We start from the raw sequence: 18,291 nt of genomic DNA, 5'->3' as shown, positions 1-18,291 counted from the left end.
AGACCGAGGTAGGAGGGTCACTTGAGCCCTGCAGGTGGAGGCTGGAGTCAGCCATCATTGCCAGCCTGGGCAAGAGAGTGAGAACTTGTCTCAAAAAAGCAAAACAAAACAAAAAAAAATAAGTCTGATTATTATTATTTTTGGTTCAAAACCCAGCAAAGACTGTCTAACTACCCTTCCCTCATTCCATTCCAGCCACATTAGCTTCCTTATCTGTTAACACCTCAGGCACACATTGCTACCTTTAAGGCCTCCAGACATCTGTTCACTCTGCCTTAAATTTTCTTTCCTCCAATAACCATGGCTAACTCATATTCTTCAAATCCTGGTTCAAATGTCACCTTATCAATGTGGACTTCCTTAAGAATCCTGTGTAAATATTGCAACCATGATCCCACCTCCCACAGCTACCCCTCAGCACTCCAGATACTCCGTATCCTGGTCTTCTTCTCTTTTCCACGTTTCTTATCCCTTTCAATACATATGCTGACTTAAAAAAAGTATCATATCTATTTTTTACTGTCTGTCCTCTCCCTTCCCCAATATAATCTCCATGTGGTCAAGACTCATTGACGTATCCCAAGCACCTAGAACAGTGCCTGGCATACAGTAGGCATGCAGTGAATCTTTGATGCAATAAGGAATGAAAAGCAGATGATTTTCCCTTTGCTACCAGGATTTCTTACATTGCAGAATTGTCCCACAAGTTCCATTTTGAGTTTTTTTTTCCTTTCTTTCTCGAAAGAGGAGAGGTCTATGCAAGTCTAATTTTGCTTAAAAATAGGAGAAAGAGATCCTCCTTGGGTCCCCACATTATACATTGTTGTGTTGTTGAGTACCTTCTCTCAGATCTTTGGCCAGAGAGCACATTGGCATAAATTTACATGACCAGGTCTACAGTCTAACGTCCTCAGAGTTTCTTTCTTATGTTTGGTAAAATCTCTGTATCAGGATCAGCTTTCCAGCTTTTCATGTGGTCTAGCTTTCACTCATATATATATGGTGTTTTCATTGTCTTTCCTGTTGTAATTTCCTCCTGGGTGAGGAAACACCCTTTCACCTGTTGGCTGGTGTTTGATGTGGGTATGCTTAGACTCAGGCCTTCCAACTCCTGTGACTTTCAAAGGCCTTTTGAGTTTGGAGAGGGTGTGTCAGTTGGACTGCCCCCTAAAGTCGTGTGACCTATCCTTTCTGCCTCTCATTATTCCTCTAAGTTAGGGGTTGATAGTTAGATTCTGTCAAATCTATATTTACTTACCATACAAATATCCTGCTTTCTTTGCAAGAGAAGTTAAACATCAGATCTGGTGTCTTTTTTCACTCTGGTGTGATTCAATACTCTGTTTAGCAGACATTTTAAAATGTGGAGCATTTGGTTGACATCCTCTTTATTGATGCAGATTTTTTCCCCTTTGTTTATTAAGTTCATTTGGCCTTTTCATTTGTAGTTTGGCAGGGGCCAGTTATAAATTGGTGCTTGAAAATCCTGAGGTATATACTTCCAATAATTCCTGGTAGGCATGTGTTCAAAAGTTTTCCATCTCTTCTGCACTTAGGAATAAGCTCTCTAAGTGATTTCAGTATGCAGGTAGATTGGGGGCTGCTGGAATAGATGATCAGTGAGACTTACATGAGGGTTTAGAGGAAAGGTGAAATCTTGCAGTGGTAATAACTACACCTCAGAACCCTTAAGCAGCATCCTCAATGTGTCACCATTTAGCTGTTTTTTTTTTTCCTGGAAATTCTTTTTGTTTTTTTGTGTTTTTTTTCGCCAAAGCCTAAAGGCATTACCCAAAATATCAAGATACTGCAGATACCTGGTTATCTTCACTGCTTGTGAGGTGTTTCAAATTAGATTTTTGTTCCTTGTAATTTTTCAGTGTTTCAAGGGAACCATTTTTTTCTAGGATTCACCGTCTATTACTATAATTTCATGAGATCCTTATATGGAGTCTAATCATTTATGCATTCAAAACATATTTATTGAGGTCTTATAATGTGCCAGATACCAGAGGTGGATTCAGGTTCTGTGGAGCCTGAAACTTACTACAAATTTGTGGGCCATCTTTGAAAAAAGAAGAAAGGTTGGTCTGATGGGAGTGGATTATCAGAACTTATTAACATTAATGTTACTACAATTGGTTTATAGCCCCCCACTGCTAAATTTGACTGGCTTTTAAAAAACAGAAAAACAAAAATAAGGAAGGGAAGGGAGGAAAAAACAGAGGGGAAGAGGGGGGAGGGGCAAGAGAGGACTATGAAAACAATGACAATGACAGTGGTAGCAGTTTTGATAAAAGTACAAATTCAAAATTAGGTACAGACTTCTGCTTCTAGGAAGATGTAATAGAAATACATTTCCCCATTCCTTCTACTAAGTACAACTAAAAACCCTAGTTACTATCTATAGAACAAACATACCTGGACTCTGAAGGATGGAGAAGAGAAGACAGACCGAGGCACAGACTCAAGACCCAAGACAGGCCTTGGGACCCGAGAATGACATGGTGATACATTTTCTTTTACCTTATATATCCAGACAAAGCTGAAGAAGCCAGCAACCTGAAAACACTAATGGGCACAGACAGAAGAACCTGCTCGCTCCAGCCAGAGACGTATGAGGACTTGTAGGTAAGAGAATTGTTTCTAGTCCTGGCTCTGCCATTAACAAATGGTAACTTGGTAGATAACTGTTTCTCCAGCTCTCCGTGGTCAGCTAGCATTATGATTGAAAGTTGGGAAAGGAAAGGAGTTGTGTTTTAAGCAAATTTTAAGAGTTTACTTTTTTATTGCTTAATATAGAAATAACTGCATATTGTAGAACATTTGAAATGAAAGAAATGTATAATGAAAAATTTCAGAGCCGGCCCGGTGGCTCACACCTCTAATGCCAGCACTTTGGAAGGCCGAGGCAGGCAGATCACGAGGTCAAGAGATCGAGATCAGACTGGCCAACATGGTGAAACCCTGTCTCTACTAAAAATACAAAAATTAGCTGGGTGTGGTGGTGGGTGCCTGTGATCCCAGCTACTCAAGAGGCTGAGGCAGGGGAATCACTTAAACCTGAGAGGCGGAGGTTGCAGTGAGCCGTGATTGTGCCACTGCACTCCAGCCTGGTGACAGAGCAAGATTCCATCTCAAAAAAAAAGAGAAAAGAAAAAAGAAAAATTTCACTATTTAGAATATTTAGAAACAAGCATTATTAACATTTAAGGCATTAAAAAAATTCTTTTAAATGATGTGTTATGCAATTGAGGTCATACTGGATATAAAATTTTGCATTTACATTTTTTGCTTAATGCTAGAACATATTACAAACTTTTTAATAAAACATTTTTATAGGCTAGGCATTCTTTTATCACATAAATATACTGAAATTCACTTAACCATTTAAATAAATATATATATATTTTTTTCAAAGTAATTCATATTAGCATTTTTGTGGTATTTAAATACCTGTTACTTTTAGTTTACATTTCTTTGGGTCATTGACCAAAATATTTGACAAGGCCTTTGGAAATATAAAGGGTCATTTGGATGTGTGAAATTGGGCATTCTTCCTATGTTTTTAGCTAAGGTCTGTAACTAACGATCTGTAGTGGTGGGATTTTAATAAGTGGCATAAATAATTAAGACAGCCTAATAGAAGTAAATTAAGTAAATATTAAAAAGAAACTTATAAATTAGGACTTGGACAATTTTGGATTGGAACTGCAATTTTGCTTCCTTTGTAAATCTTGTTTTCTGGTGTGTGTGTGTGTGTGTGTGTGTGTGTGTTATGAGACTGTAAGTGAAGCCTCCATGTAGTGTAATTCCTCATAATTAAATAAACATTTATTGGGAAGCACTTTCAGAATGACAGAGTAAGGACTTCCAAAAACTTATTTCTCCATAAAAGCAATGAGATCACTGGTAGACATTCTCTAGTTTTTCAGAACTCTAGAAAAAACCAAAGACATTTAACAATCTGAGGAGTGCTTATTGAAGAAAAATGGTGAAATCTCAGACAGTGAGATTTGTAGTGTTTAACTTGCCCTATGTCACTTCCCCCCTCCCCAGCTCCATGGTAGTCTTGAAACCCAGCAATCTTGAAACCACAGTATCTGTGAAAAGCAGCAGCCTAGCAGCTGTGGCCTGAAATGGTTATATCAGTTGGGGCAAACAAGAAGCTGGCTAAAAAAAAACTTAAAAGGAAAATCTAGGGAATGAGATGTCCATAGGGGCTTTGAAAAATTCTGTGGGGCTGGTGGCCAAGATGGTGTATTAGAAGCAGCTGCGGTCCGCAGCACTCATGGAGAGGAATGAAAGGGGCAAGAAAATACAGCACCTTCAACTGAAATATTCAGGTACTCTCATTGAGACTCGTCAGGGGAACAACTCAGGCAGGGTGGGGCGACGGCCCACCTGGGAGTGACACAAAGCCAAGGGAACCCTCACCCTCAGCTGAGGGAAGTGGTGAGTGATTGTGTGGCCCTGGGAAACCGTGCTTCTCCCACGGATCTTTGCAACCTGTGGATCAGGAGATCCCCTCATGAGCCCACACCACCAGGGCCTTGGGTCTGATACACAGAGCTGTGTGGCGTCTCAGCAGAGCAGCCACTCAGGCACACGCAGAGACCCAGGAGTTTTATATACTCTGGCCCCAGGATCCCTGGCAAGGTGGGAGGCCTGTACATATCCCTAGGAAGGGAGCTGAATCCATGGAGCCAAGCAATGTAGTTCTGCGGGCCCCACTTCCACAACACCTTACAAGATAAGACCCACCGACTTGAATTCCAGCCAGCCACTGGCAATAGGGTAGAGCCTGCCGGAGATGGAATAGAGCCCTCAGCGGGAGGGGCAGCCACCATCTCTGCTGTTTGGTTGACTCAACCATTCCAGCCTGCGGGCTTTGGAGAGTCCAAACAGTCTGGACAAGCTCAGCTCAGCACAGCTGCTTTGTCAGATTGTGACCAGACTGCTTCTTTAAGCCGGACTCCAGTCCATTTCTCTTCACTGGGTGAGACCTCCCAGTAAGGCCCTCCAACCAGCCCCATGCATTTTCTATGGACAGAGATCTGATCTGTCCCTGGGACAGAGTGCCTGTGGGAGGAGAGGGCCACCACCTGGGTTGCCTGGACGACTCAGCCATTCCAGCCTGCGGGCTTTGGAGAGTCCAAGATGATGGAGCAGAGGCAGTTCCCAGCACGACAAGGCTATCTTATTGAAGTATGGCCAGAATGCTTCTTTAAGTGGGACCCTGATCCACTCCTCCTTATGGGCAGGTCCTCCCAGCCAGGGCCTCCAGCCACCTCTGCCCATGTTCTACTGCCAACCAAGCTCTAATTTCTCCCTGGGACAGAGTCCCTGGGGAGCAGGGCAGGCTGCCACCTTGGCTGTTTAGGGTTATCAGACAGTCCAGCCTATGGGCCCAAATCAATTGGGGACCGAAGGGATCCGCAACACAGCACAGTTGCTCTACCAAAAAGCAGCTAGACTGCTTCTTTAAGAGGGTCCCTTATCCCATTTCTCCTAACTGGGTGAGACCTCCAATTGGGGTCTCCAGCCACCTCCTATAGGTGCCTTCAGGCTGGCAACAGGTCAGTACCCCCTGGGACGAAGCTTCCAGAGGAAGGGGTAGGCTGCCATCTTTGCTGTTTCGCAGTCTTCACTGGTGATGTCTCCAGGTACAGGAAAAACTGAGGCAACTAAGGGCTGGGGCAGACCCCCAGCAAACCACAGCAGCCCTATGGAAGAGTGGCCAGACTGTTAAAAGAGAAAACAACAACAACAATGACAATACCCACAAAAACCCCACGCAAAGGTCAGCAACCTCAAAGATTGAAGGTAGTTAAGTCCACAAAGATTAGAAAGAATCAATGCAAATACTCTGAAAATTCAAAAAGACAGAGTGTCCCTTTTCCTCCAAATGACCACAACACCTCTCCAGCAAGGGCTAAGAACTAGGCTGAGGCTGAGATGACTGAAATGACAAAAGGAGGCTTCAGAATGTGGATAAAAATGAACTTCACTGAGCTGAAGGAGCATGTTGTAACCCAATGCCAGGAAGCTAAGACTCATGATAAAACAATGCAGAAGCTGACAGCCAAAATAGCCAGTTTAAAGAGAAACATAACTGACCCAACAGAGCTGAAAAAAACACTACAAGGACTTCACCGTGCAATCACAAGTATTAATAGCAGAATAGACCAAGCAGAGGAAAGAATCTGAGAGCTTGAAGACTATCTTTCTGAAATAAGACAGGCAGACAAGAATAGAGAAAAAAGAACGAAAAGGAATGAACAAAACCTCCAAGAAATATGGGATTATGTAAAGAGATCAAATCTATGATGGATTGGGGTACTTGAAAGAGACAGGAAGAATGGAACCAATTTGGAAAACATACTTCAGGATATCATCCAGGAGAACTTCCCCAACCTAGCAAGACAAACCAACATTCAAATCCAGGAAATGCAGAGAACCCCAGTAAGATAAGATACTCCACAAGAAGATCATCCTCAAGACATATAATCATCAGATTCTCCAAGATCTAAATGAAAGAAAAACGTTAAGGGCAGCCAGAGAGAAAGGCCAGGTTACCTACAAAGGGAATCCTATCAAACTAACAGCAGACCTCTCAGTGAAAAGAGATTAGGGGCCAATATCCAACATTCTTAAAGAAAAGAATTTCCAACCCAGAATATCATATCTGGCCAAACTAAGCTTCATAGGCAAGGGAGAAAATGGGCTAAATGCCCCAATCAAAAGACAGAGAGTGGTTAGCTGGGCATGGTGGTGCGCACCTATAGTCCCAGCTACTCAGGAGGCTGCAGCAGGGGAATCACTTGAACCCAGCAGGCAGAGGTTGCAGTGAGCTGAGATCATGCCACTGCACTCCAGCCTGGGTGACAGAGTGAGACTCCGGACACAGAGTGGCAAGCTAGATAAAGAACCAAGACCCGGCCGGGTGCGGTGGCTCACCCCTGTAATCCCAGCACTTTGGGACACCGAGGCGGGTGATCGAGACCATCCTGGCTAACACGGTGAAACCCCGTCTCTACTAAAAATACAAAAAAAATTATCTGGGTGTGGTAGCAGGCACCTGTAGTCCCAGCTACTTGGGAGGCTGAGGCAGGAGAATGGCGTGAACCCAGGAGGTGGAGCTTGCAGTGAGCCGAGATTGTGCCATTGCACTCCAGCATGGGCGACAGAGAAAAAAAAAAAAAAAAAAAAAAGAACCAAGACCCATCAGTATGCTGTCTTCAAGACACGACACCCATCTCACATGCAAAGACATACATAGGGATGGAGGAAAATGGAAAACAGAAAAAAGCAGATTGCAATCCTAGTTTCTGACAAAACAGACTCTAAACCAACAAAGATCAAAACAGAAAAGACAGAAGGGCATTACATAATGGAAAAGGGTTCAGTTCAACAAAAGAGTAACTATCCTAAATATATATGCACTTGATATAGGAGCACCCAGATTCATAAAGCAAGTTCTTAGAAACCTTCAAAGATTAGACTCATACACAATAATAGAGGGAGACTTTAACAAAGCTGCCTGACTATATTAAACAGATCATCAAGACAGAAAATTAACAGAGATATTCAGGACCTGGATCAAGTTGACCTGATAAATATCCACAGAACTCCCCACCCAAAAACAACAGAATATACATTCTTCTTATTGGTACACGGCACTTACTGTAAAATTGATCACATAATTGGAAGCAAAACAACCCTGAGCAAATGCAAAATACCTGAAATCATAACAGTCTCTCAGGACCAATGGTCAATCAGATTAGAACTCATGATTAAGAAATTCACTCAAAACCACACAAGTACATGGATATTGAACAACCTGCTCCTGAATGACTTTTGGATAAATAATGAAATTAAGGCAGAAATTAAGAAGTTCTTTGAAACTAATGAGAACAAAGAAACAATGTACCAGAATCTCTGGGACACAGCTAAAGCAGTGTTAAGAGGAAAATATATAGCACTAAATGCCCACATTGAAAAGCTAGAAAGATCTCAAGTGAACAACATAACATCACAACTAAAAGAACTAGAGGACCAAGAGCAAACAAACCCCAGAGCTAGCAGAAGACAAGAAATAACAAAGATGAGAGCTGAGCTGAAGGAGATAGAGACATGAAAAACCCTTTGAATAATAAAAAAATCCAGGAGCTGTTTTTCTGAAGAAAGTAATAAAATAGATAGACCGCTAGCTAGACTAATAAAGAAGAAAAGAGAGGGCCAGGCGCAGTGGCTCACATCTGTAATGCCAGCACTTTGGGAAGCCGAGGTGGGCAGATCACGAGGTCAAGAGATCGAGACCATTCTGGCCAACATGGTGAAACCCCGTCTCTACTAAAAGTACAAAAATTAGCTCGGCGTGGTGGTGCTCACCTGTAGTCCCAGCTACTCGGGAGGCTAAGGCAGGAGAATTGCTTGAACCCGAGAGGTGGAGGTTGCAGTGAGCCAAGATCGCACCACTGCGCCACTGCACTCCAGTCTGGCGACAGAGCAAGACTCCATCTCAAAAAAAAAAAAAAAAAAAAAAGAAGATTCAAATAAACACAATCAGAAATGATAAGGGGAATATCATCACTGACCCCACATAAATATAAACAACCATCAGAGAACACTATAAACACCTCTATGCACATAAGCTAGGAAATCTAGAAGAAATGGTTAAATTCCTAGACACATACACCCTCCCAAGACTGAACCACAAAGAAATTGAATCACCAAATAGACCAATAACGAGTTCTGAAATTGAGGCAGTAATAAATAATCTACCAATCAAAAAAGCCCAGGACCAGATGGATTCACAGCTGAATTCTACCAGAGGCATAAAGAAGAGCTGGTACTGTTTCTACTGAAACTATTCCAAAAAATTGAAAAGGAGGGACCCCTCCCTAACTCATTCTATGGGACCAGCATCATCCTGATCCCAAAACCTGGCAGAGATGCAACAAAAAAAGAAAACTCCAGGCCAATATCCTTGATGAACATTGAAGCAGAAATTCTCAACAAAATACTGGCAAACTGAATCCAGCAGCACATCAAAAAGCTTATCCACCATGATCAAGTGGGCTTCATCCCCAGGATGCAAGGTTGGTTTAACATACGCAAATCAATAAATGTCATTCATCACATAAGCAGAACTAAAGACAAAAACCACATGATTATCTTAATAAATGCAGAAAAGGCCTTTGATAAAATTCAACATCCCTTCTTGTTAAAAACTCTCAATAAACTTGGTATTGAAGGAACATGCCTCAAAATAGTAAAACCCATATATGACAAACCCACAGCCAATATTATACTGAATGGGCAAAAGCTGGAAGCATTCCCCTTGAAATCTGGTACAAGACAAGGATGCCCTCTCTCACCACTCCCTTCAACATAGTGTTGGAAGTTCTGGCCAGAGCAATCAGGCAAGAGAAAGAAGTAAAGGATATTCAAGTAGGAAGAGAGGAAGTCAAACTAATTTGTTTGTAGATGATGTGATCCTATGTCTAGAAAACCCCATCATCTCATCCCAAAATCTTCTTAAGCTGATAAGCAAGTAAAGCAGAGTCTTGGGATACAAAATCAATGTGCAAAAATTGCTAGCATTCCTATACAGTAACAACAGGCAAGCCAAAAGCCAAATCACAGATGAACTCCCATTCACAATTGTCACAAAAAGAAAAAAAATACCTAGGAATACAGCTAACAAGAGAAGTGAAGGACCTCTTCAAGGAGAGCTACAAACCACTGCTCAAATAAATCAGAGATGACATAAACAAGTGGAAAAACGTTCCACACTCATGGATAAGAAGAATCAATAACATGAATATAGCCATACTGCTGAAAGCAATTTATAGATTCAATGCTATTCCCATTAAACTACCATTAACATTCTTCACAGAATAAGAAAAACACTATTTTAAAATTTGTATGGAACCAAAAAAGAGCCCAAATAGCCAAGGAAATCCTGAGCAAAAAGAACAAAGCTGGAGGCATCGCATTACCCAACTTCAAACTATACTACAGGGCTACAGTAGCCAAAACAATATGGTACTGGTACAAGAACAGATACATAAACCAATGGAACAGAATAGAGAACCCAGAAATAAGACCGTGCCCCTACAACCACCTGATCTTCAACAAAGCTGACATAAACAAGCAATGAGGAGAAGATTCCCTACTTAATAAATGGTGCTAGGAGAACTGGCTAGCCATATGCAAAAAACTGAAACTTGACCCCTTCCTTACAACACATTACAAAAATCAGCTCCAGATGGATTAAGGACTTAAATGTAAAATCAAAAACTATAAAAACCTTAGAAGAAAACCTAGGCAATGTGCCATTCAGGATATGGCATGGGCAAAGATTTCATGATGAAGATGCCAAAAGCAATTGCAACAAAAGCAAAAATTGACAAAATCTAATTAAACTAAAGAGCTTCTGCACAGCAAAGGAAACCATCAACAGAGTAAACAGCCTACAGAATGGGAGAAAATTTTTGCAATCTATCCATCTGACAAAGGTCTAATATCCAGCATCTATAAGGAACTTAAACAAATTTACAAGAAAAAACAACCGCATTAAAAAGTGGGCAAAAGACACGAAGAGACACTTTTCAAAAGAGGACATACATGCATCCAACAAACATGAAAAAAAGCTCAACATCACTACTTATTAGGGAAATGTTAATCAAAGCCATAATAAGAAACCATCTCATACCAGTCAGAATGGCTACTATTAGAAAGTCAAAAAAACAACAGATGCTGGTGAGGTTGTGGAGAAAAAGGAACACTTTTACACTGTTGGTGGAAGCGTAAATTGGTTCAACCATTGTGGAAGACAGTGTGGTGATTCCTCAAAGACCTACAGGTAGAGATAGCATTTGACCCAGCAATTCATTACTGGGTATATACCTAGGGGACTATAAATCATTCTATTATAAAGATACATGGATATGTATGTTCATTGCAGTACTATTCACAATAGCAAAGACATGAAATCAACCTAAATGCCTATCAATGAGACTGAATAAAGAAAATGTGGTACATACACACCACGGAATACTTTGCAGCCAAAAAAAGGAACAAGATCACGTCCTTTGAAGTGACATGGATGGAGCTGGAAGCCTTTATCCTCAGCAAATGAACACAGGAACACAAAACCAAATACCACATGTTTTCACTTATAAGTGGGAGCTGAATGATGAGGACACACGGACACATGGGGGGCAAACAACACTCACTGGGGCTTGTTGGAGGGTGGGTGGTGAAAGGAGGGAGAGCATCAGGAAGAATAGCTAATGGATGCTGGGCTTAATACCTAGGTGATGGGATGATCTGTGCACAAACCAGCATGGCACACGTTTACCTAACCTGTACATCCTGTACATGTACCCCTGAACTTAAAATAAAAGTTGGACATAAAAAAAAAACACCTCTGTGGCTCATGCCTGTAATCACAGCACTTTGGGAGATCAGGGTGGGAGGATCGCTTGAATCCAGGAATTCGAGACAGCCCGAGTAACATGGCGAAAACCCATCTGTACTAAAAATACAAAAAATTAGCTGTAGTGGTACACACCTGTAGTCCCAGCTACCCGGGAAGCTGAGATGGGAGAATCACTTGAACCCTGGAGATCAAGGCTGCAGTGAGCTAAGTTGCACCTACTACACTCTAGCCTGGGCAATAGGAGTGAGACCCTGTCTCAACAACAACAATAACAACAACAGGAAAAACTGGAATATTCTGGAGGCCATGTGCATTTTGCACACTGTACACATGTCCAGAAAAAAACCTGAGAAGGTTCTAATCTCTCACCTCTGGCTGACTTGTAGGTGCTGCAGAAGAAGGAAGTGAAGATGAAGGCAGAGTTATAAATTGCCAAAGCATTGATAGCGTGCCCAAACACACATAGAGATCCTTGGTAAAGGGCAGAAGACTTATTGGTTCAAAGCATTTAAGGAAATGTCTGTGCAATCATTGGCTGGTCACTAAGCTAAATGAGCAGAGACTTCTGTGGCCACACATGGTAAATACTACAAACTTTATAGAATTATACCAGGAAAGTTACTAAACAAATAGCAGCAGCAACCAGAACAAACACAAACTACAGCAAAACCTGGCTTGAGGTGGGTATATATCCAGATTTACCACATTATAGTGCTTAAAATATTTAATTATCAACAAAAATTAAGACATGCAAAGAAATAAGAAAGGAGAACAAATGTACAGGATAAAAATTATCAGTAGAAACTGACCCTGAGGAAGCCCAAAGACTTCAATTCACCCATTATAAATATATTCATGGAATTAGAAGAAAAGATGTTTAAAGAATTAAAGGAATGTATGAGAACAATGTCTTACATAATACAGGATATCAAGAAACAGAAATTATAAAATAGAGTTGGGGCCGGGCACAGTGGCTCATGCCTGTAGTCCCAGCACTTTGGGAGGCTGAGGTGGGCAGATCACTTGAGGTCAGGAATTTGAAACCAGCCTGGCCAACATGGTAAAACCCCATCTCTACTGAAAATACAAAAATTAGCCAGGCGTGGTGATGCGTGCCTGTAATCCCAGCCATTCAGGAGGCTGCGGCATGAGAATCACTTGAACCCAGGGGGCAGAGGCTGCAGGAAGCCGAGATTGCGCCACTGTACTCCAGCCTGGGCGACAGAGCAAGACTCTCTTAAAAACAAAAAAAAAAAGAGTTTGAAAGCATAATAACTCAAGTGAAAAATTCACGAGAGGGACTCAACAGCATATTTGAGCTGGAAGAAGTAAAAATCAGCACACTTGAAGATAGATTGATTGAAATTATCCAGTATGAGGAATAGAAAGAAAAAGAAAGAAGAAAATGAGCAGAGCCTGAGAGACCTGTGGGACATCATCAGGTGTATGAAGATGCCCATAATGGGGTGGCCAAGAAAGAAAGTAGAGAGAGAAAGGAGCTAAAAGAATATTTGAAGAAATAATGAATAGAATGCCATGGTCTGAATATTTTCCCCAAAATGTATGTGTTGGAAACTTAATTCCCAATGCAACAGTGTTGGGAGTGGGGGCTTAATGGGAGGTATTTAGATCATGAGGTCTCTGGCCTCATGAATGGATTAATGCCACTGTAAAAAGGGTTTGTGGGAATAGGTTTACTTTCTTTCATTCTTTTGCCATGTAAAGGCACATTGTTCATATCACCTTGCCCTCCACCTTCTTTCATTCTAAGGCACAGCAAGAAGGCTCTCAACAGTCACCAGATACAGGTACCTTGATCTTGGACTTCCCAGCCTCCAGAACTACGAGAAATAAATTTCTGTTGTTTATAAGCTACCCAGTCTGTGATATTTTAATATAGCAGCACAAAACAAAGACAAAATTCACCACAATTTGATGAAAAATATGAATCAACACATTTAAAAAAACTCAATACTAAGCTGGTTTTGGTGGTGTGTGTCTACAGCCCTAACTCCTCAGGATGCCGAGGTGGGAGAATTGCTTGAGCCCCAGAGTTTAAGACCAGCCTGGGGAACATAGCAAGATCGCATCTCTAAAAACAAAAACAATTGTATAAAGCAATAGTCAGTAATTATAAAACTGTCTTGCTCTTGTTGCATAAGGCAATAGTCAGTAGTTTTAAAACTGTGCTGATCTGCGTTGATGGACTTTCAATGTATAAAAATAGATTTTATGTAACAATAGCACAAAGGGGGAAGTGAACAAAGTGGAACTATGTTGGAGAAATGTTTTTATATATTATTTAAATGAAATTGTCATTAATCTGAACGAGGCTGTTTTAAGTTAAGATGTTAATGATGATTTACAGATAAACCACTAAGAAAATAATTCAATAAATATATAGTTAAAAGTCCCAGGGAGTCAGGCATAGTGACTCACACCTGTTATTTCAATGCTTTGGGAGGCTAAGGCAGGAGGATTGCTTGAGACCAGGAGTTTGTGACCAGCCTGAGCAACAGAGTGAGACCTTATCTCTACAAAATAAAAATAGAAATAAAAAATGGCTGGACATGTTAACATGTGCCTGTAGTCCTAGCTACTTGGGAGGCTGCTGAGGGGGCAGAATCATCTGAGCCCAAGAGTTTGAGGCTGCAGTGAGCTGATTGGGCCACTGCACTCCAGCCTGGGTGACAGATTGAGACCTTGTCTCAAAAATGAACATAAAACTCAGGGAATTAAGATGGTACACTAGAAAATCTATTTAGCACAAAAAAGGCAATAATGGAAAATGGAAAAAGAAAAAAGACATAAACCTTTAGAAAACAAATAGCAAAATGTCAGAAAGAAACCCTACTTTATTATAATGACATTAAACATGAATGGATTAAAAACTCTACTCAAAAGACAGAGATTGGCAGAATGGCTTAAAAAAAAGCATGATCCAACAATATACTGTCTGCAAAAGATACAGGTTAGATTCAAAGACATGGATAGGTTAAAAGTAAATAAACTATCAGGCAACTAATATGTACTTAACAGTGTGCTAGGATTGAGGTATAAAAAGAGAAATAGGACACTATTACCTGTTTTCAATTTCCATATGGTGGGAACAGCTAAGATGTCTAAAAACAATTCCATGGCCATGTGAGAAGTGATAGAATACAGGATGCTCAGAATTATTTGGGATCACAGGAGGAGTTTCTCAGACTGTCTGAGGGAAAATAGTAGTCTTCTCTATGGAGCTATGTTAAACTTGAGTGTTAAAGGATGTTTACTGGATAGAAGAGGAAGGGGAGGAGGAAGACTTCTTGGTAGGCAGAAGAAATATGGTCAATAAAAGCATGAAAGCATGCTTAAAATGGCGTGCTCAGCAAAAACAAAGAAAAAAACTTGTGTAGCTTCAGAGTTGTGTCTATAATTATAGAGATGGGAGATCTAATGGGAAACTAGGTAGGAAATATAAGGTGGGCCACATCATGACCGGTCTGGTAATCAAGGAGACAAATTCTGGTGACAGTGTGCAGATTAGATTGGAGGATTACGAATCTGGGGGCAAGCCAGGTGCGGTGGCTCACGCCTGTAATTCCAGCATGTTGGGAGGCCAAGGCAGGCAGATCACAAGGTCAGGAGTTCGAGACCAGCCTGGCCAATATGGTGAAACCCCGTCTCTTCTAAAAATACAAAAATTAGCTGGGCGTCGTGGCGCGTGCCTATAGTCCCAGCTACAGGCTGAGGCAGAAGAATTGCTTGAACCCAGGAGGTGGAGGTTGCAGTGAGCCGAGATCGTGCCATTGCACTCCAGCCTGGGTGACAGAGTGAGACCTTGTCTTAAAAAAAAAAAAAAGAATATGAGGGCAAGGAGACCAGTGAAGCATGAAAGAGACAGGTGATAAGGACTTGGTCTAAAAAGTACTATTAGTTTGTACTGAAGGGAAGTTAGATGGAGGTGGGGAAGGGAAAGTTGAACAGATTTCTTCCTTCCTTCTATGCGTATTTCTTCTGCACCTATTAATTGATGTGTATGGTGCTCAGTGAATGTATAGAACTAGGTGGATGATTAGATGTGGTCAGAGAATGAAAGTATCAAAAATGATTTCTATTATTTCTAGCTCAGTCAACTGTGGATAGGGAGGGTATCCTCACTTTTAAAATCAAGGTAAAAGAATTAGAGGAAATTTCTAAAGAATTTAATTTATCAATATATCAAACTCAAGACCTTTTATAACTGATGGCCATTAATTTTGGTAAAAAACACATAGTATAGACTTTTACCCTCTTAATCTTTATTTATTTATTTATTTATTTATTTATTTATTTATTTTAGACAGGGGCTCACTCTGTCACCAGGCTGGAGAGAAACCACATGATCATGGTTCACTGCAGCCTCAATCTCCTGGGCCCAAGCAATTCTCCCTCCTCAGCCTCTCAAGTAGCGTAGACCACAGGCATCAACCAACATGCTGGGCTAATTTTTTCTTCTTTCTTTTCTTTTTGTAGAGATGGGGGTCTCCCTATGTTGCCCAGGCTGGCTGTTTAACTATTTTAAGTATACGGTTCAGTGGTGTTAACTATTTTTCACTTTCTTGTGTAGCAGATCTCTAGAAACTTTTTATTTTGCAAAACTGAAAGTCTGTATCCATCCCACAACTCCTTTTTTCCCCTCTCCCAGCCTCTAGGAACCACAATTCTGTTTCTATGATTTTGACTACTCTATATACCTCCTATAAGTGGAATCATACAGTATTTATCTTTATGTTACTGGCTTATTTCACTTAGCATAATGTCCTCAAGGTTAATCCAGGTTGTAATATGTGGCAGGATTTCCTTGTATTTTTAAGTCTGAATAATATTCCATTGTATAGATATACCATATTTTCTTTATCTGTTCATCTGTCAATGGGCATTTAGGCATTTTTGTAATTGTGAATAATGTAATTAATATGGGTATGCAAATATCTCTAGTCCCTGCTTTCATATCTTTTGGATATGTATCCAGAAGTGAGATTGCTGGATCATAAGGTAATTCTATGTTTAGTTTGTTGGGGAATATCCTTACTGATTTTCCATGGTGACTGAACCATTTTACATTGCCACCAGCAATGCACAAGTGTTCCAGTTTTTCCACATACGCACCAACACTTATTTTTTTTTTCTTTATACAATTTTTAAAAAATATATAGAGTCTCACTGTGTTTCCCAAGCTGGTCTCAAATTCCTGGGCTCAAGTGATCCTCCTGCCTCGGCCTCCCAAAATGCTGGAATTACAGACATCAGCCACTACTCCCTTCCCTCCACTCCCCTCCCCTCCACTCCCCTCCTCTCCGCTCCCCTTCCCATCCCTTCCCTTCCCATGGCCATCCTAATGGGTGTGAGGTGATACCTTGTTGTAATTTTGAATTGCATTTCTTTAATGGTTGGTGATGATGAGCATTAATTCATATGCTTGTTTGTATTTGTATATCTTTTTCGGAGAAATATGTGTTCAGGTGCTTTGCTTGTTTTTTAAATGGGCTACTGTTTTTTTGTTTTTGAGTTGTAGGAGTTCTTTATGTATTCTGGATATTAACCTTTTATTAGATGTGTAATTTGTAATTATTTTCTTTAATTCTGTAAGTTGCCTTGCACTTTGTTCTTTCCTTTGGTATGCAGGAGTTTTTAAGTTTGATGTAGTCCCATGTATCTATTTTCACTTTCATTGCCTGTGCCTTTGGTGTCATATCCAAGAAATCATTGCCAAGTACAATGTCATGAAACTTTCCTCCTATGTTTTCTTCTTCTAAGAGTTTTATAGTTTTAGGTCTTATATTTAGGTCTTTAATCCATTTTGAGATAAAATATCTTATATAGTGTAAGGTGAGGTTCCAACTTCCAACTTTCATGGGTGGATATTGTTCTATCAGCACCATTTGTTGAAGACACTGTCCTTTCCATATAGTGTGGTTGTGGCACTCTTGTCAAAAATTATTTGTGCAAAAGAACAGAAGAAAATTCAGTTGACCATATACATGAAGGATTATTTCTGGGCATTCTATTCTGTTCCATTGGTCTGTGTGTGCATTTGTCTTTATGTCAGCACCACACTGTTTTAATTACTATAGCATTGTAATGTGTTTTTAAGGGAGGAGACCACCCCTCATATTGTCTTATGCCCAATTTCTTCCTCCAAAGAAAGAAGAAGTAAAAACTAAAAGGTAGAAATGGAATCCACAGGCAGATAGCGCAGCACCACGCCCTGGGCCTGGTAGTTAAAAATCAACCCCTGACCTAACTACTTGTGTTATCTATAGATTTCAGACATTGTATGGAAAATCATTGTGAAAATCCCTGTCCTGTTCTGTTCCGTCTGATTACCGGTGCATGCAGCCCCCAGTCATGTACCCACTGCTTGCTCAATCGATCACGACCCTCTCATGTGGACCCCCTTAGAGCTGTAAGCCCTTAAAAGGGACAGGAATTGCTCACTCAGGAAGCTCGGTTTTTGAGATGTGAGTTTTGCCGATGCTCCTGGCCGAATAAAGCCCTTCCTTCTTTAACTTGATGTCTGAGGGGTTTTGTCTGTGGCTCGTCTTGCTACATTTTGAACAGACTGCAATTTTGATAGGGTCATTACTTCTGGTATTTAGCAGATGATTTAATAGAAATTCATCTGGGGTCCTGCTATCATTTATGGCAGCAGTCCCCAGCCTTTTTGGCACCAGGGACCAGTTTCATGGAAGACAATCTTTCCACGGACCAGGAGTGGGGGTGATGGTTTTGGCATGAAACTATTCCACCTCAGATCATTAGGCATTAGTTAGATTCTCCTAAGGAGCATAAGATTCTATATCCCTTGCACGCGC

The 18,291-nt window shown here is 40.8% G+C and overlaps 1 long non-coding RNA gene across 2 annotated transcripts in view; it reads left to right on the top strand.

Annotated features, from left to right (window-relative positions):
* The window catches only part of LOC129393355 (uncharacterized), a 77,797-nt gene that overhangs the window by 9,359 nt on the left and 50,147 nt on the right, over positions 1 to 18,291 (top strand). Inside the window, exon 2 of one of the 2 annotated variants that reach the window (XR_008620167.2) lies at positions 2,540 to 2,631. This is a non-coding gene — a long non-coding RNA (uncharacterized LOC129393355). Of the gene's footprint in view, positions 1 to 2,539; positions 8,552 to 18,291 lie in introns of those variants that run through there. The other variant, XR_010113418.1, reaches the window with a different exon arrangement.

Source organism: Pan paniscus, chromosome 9, assembly GCF_029289425.2.
Source record: "Pan paniscus chromosome 9, NHGRI_mPanPan1-v2.0_pri, whole genome shotgun sequence".
Taxonomy (NCBI): Eukaryota; Metazoa; Chordata; class Mammalia; order Primates; family Hominidae; genus Pan; species Pan paniscus.
The sequence above is the reverse complement of the archived record's forward strand: the minus strand, read 5'-3'. Positions and strand labels throughout refer to the sequence as shown.